The sequence below is a fragment of the Coenobita brevimanus genome, chromosome 113 (genome assembly GCF_032717465.1).
Source record: "Coenobita brevimanus isolate Jiangsu-jjx chromosome 113, ASM3271746v2, whole genome shotgun sequence".
Lineage (NCBI taxonomy): Eukaryota > Metazoa > Arthropoda > Malacostraca > Decapoda > Coenobitidae > Coenobita > Coenobita brevimanus.
In genome coordinates, this window is record NC_137066.1 from 14350160 (window position 1) to 14352542 (window position 2383).

Consider the following 2383-nt stretch of genomic DNA (forward strand, 5'->3'; position numbering starts at 1 on the left):
TTTAACTGTCCTTATTTCGACTATTCCATATACAAATTAAATTCTTTTGGTAAAATTAAGTATTTCTGTTGTGTTTATCGTTCTGCTAATGCCCCTCCAGAGCCGAGTTTATTTGACTCTCTCTCTTCACAACTAAGTGTCCTCAACATTAGTACCGCATCAGAAATTACTATTCTGGGTGATTTTAATGTCCATAATGTTGAATGGCTCACTTATTCAACCAGAACTGATGACTCTGGTCTTGAATGTGATCTATTTGCAGACTCATTTAATCTCACCCAGTTAGTCAGTCAACCTACCCGTGTACCAGACAACCCCAGTCAAAATCCCCACCTATTGGACTTGTTTCTAATAACCAATTCAAATAATTATAATGTCGAAGTGAAGTCCCCCCTCGCATCCTCGGATCAATGTCTGATTCAAGCCACCACTTTAACACATACCTCACCCTCCTGCTCCGAACCTGTCGTGGTGACTAAATGGCACTACGGCAGGGCAGACTGGGAGGGACTCCGTAATTTTTTCAGGGATGTTCCTTGGACCTCCTTTTTCTCCCAAGGTGCAAATTCCACATTGGGCCACATACAGGATTTCATTAAAGTCGGCATGGAAACATTCATTCCCCATCATAGTTACAGAAAAAGATGTAATTCTCCTAAATGATTTGACCACAATTGTGTTAAAGTAACAGAACATACAACAATAGCCTATAACACTTATACAAGGAACAAAACCAAAGAAGCCTTTAACTATTATAGAAATATCAGAAACCATGCCAAAACTATTATCAATCTTTCTAAATCAAACTTTCTACATAGACAGGCTAATAAACTACTAAACAACCCAAATGATAACAAAATATTCTGGTCAACCCTTAATTCATTCAAAACTAACTTCACTAACACCTCTTCCATTCCACCTTTACAGTCCCCCAATGGAAATCTAGTCAGTGACCCACTTGGAAAAGACAAACTTCTTGTTGACATTTTTTCAACAAACTCAACCTTAAGTACAGAAAATCACAATATTTCTGTACTTGATTTTGATTCCCCTCAAATACCTCCTTTCATGATTCACACCAGATACGTACAAGCTGTATTACAAAATCTCTCAGCAGACAAAGCTACTGGTCCAGATGAAATTCCTTCAATAGTACTTAAAAATTGCTCCTTAGTGTTGGCTCCTGTATTGGCAAAATTTTTCATTTACGCATCCGTACCTCAACTTTTCCAGCCTCTTGGAAAGAAGCAAATATCCATCCTGTTCCTAAAAAGGGGGCAACTTCTGATCCATCAAACTATAGACCAATTGCAGTAACTTCCATTCTCGGTAAAGTTTCTGAGACACTAAATAACAAACACAAAATCAAGCATCTAGAAATCAATATATTAATCAATGATCGGCAGTATGGATTTAAACAAGAACGTTCAACCGTAGACATTCTTTGCCTTCTTACCCATCAGATTAACAAAACAATAGACCAACAAGGTGAAACACACACAATAGCACTTGATATATTAAAAGTATTTGACAGAGTATGGCACTGGGCCTTATTGTCTAAGATGTCACACCATGGCCTTGCATCATTGGTTCCTCTAATTTTTTCTTACCTTCATAATCGAAAAAAACTGGTCATGGTAGATGGAATTTATTCTCAGTTTCATTCCACAAATTCTGGCATACCTCAGGGATCAGTTTTGGCACCAACCCTCTTTCTCATTCATATAAATGACCTCCTATCTGTTACTCACAACCCAATACACTTTTATGCTGATGACTCAACCCTTCATAGTTCTTTCACATTTAGTACCTCCTTTACACAATTTGATAATATTAATTCCCAAATAAACACAGCAATTTTTCTGAACCAGAACCTTTCTAAAATTAATCAATGGGGACAAACAAATCTGGTTTCATTTAATGCTCAGAAAACTAAATACATTAATTTCTCCAACAGAAAGAATCCTTCAGACTCTCACATAATTTTAAATGATGTCAATATTCCCATATGCCACGTTGAGTACACCGCTTCCCGTCCGATCAGCGAAGTTAAGCAACGTTGGGTCTGGTTAGTACTTGGATGGGTGACCGCCTGGGAACACCAGATGCTGTTGGCATCCCTACGTGTCAAGTGGGGTTGGTGGAGGATTAGTGCCCCTCCCTGTAAAACAATTAACTCTAAGCCCTTGACCACCCAGTTTGGGATACATGGCGTCTGGCTGGCACTACAACTGATATCCTAGGTGTTACTCTAAACCCAAACCTAAGCTGGACGGCTTATGTTAAATCCCTTGCAACAAATGCTTCCAGAAAATTGAGACTTATGTACAGAGTTCGTGAGTTCTTCACTGAAGAGCAGATGGCCACAATATACAAAAGACGT

The 2383-nt window shown here is 38.6% G+C and overlaps 1 pseudogene; it reads left to right on the top strand.

Moving 5' to 3' along the window:
* Positions 1–1994: 1994 nt before the first annotated feature.
* Positions 1995–2117, top strand: LOC145418358 (5S ribosomal RNA; annotated as a pseudogene).
* The last annotated feature ends 266 nt before the right edge of the window (positions 2118–2383 follow it).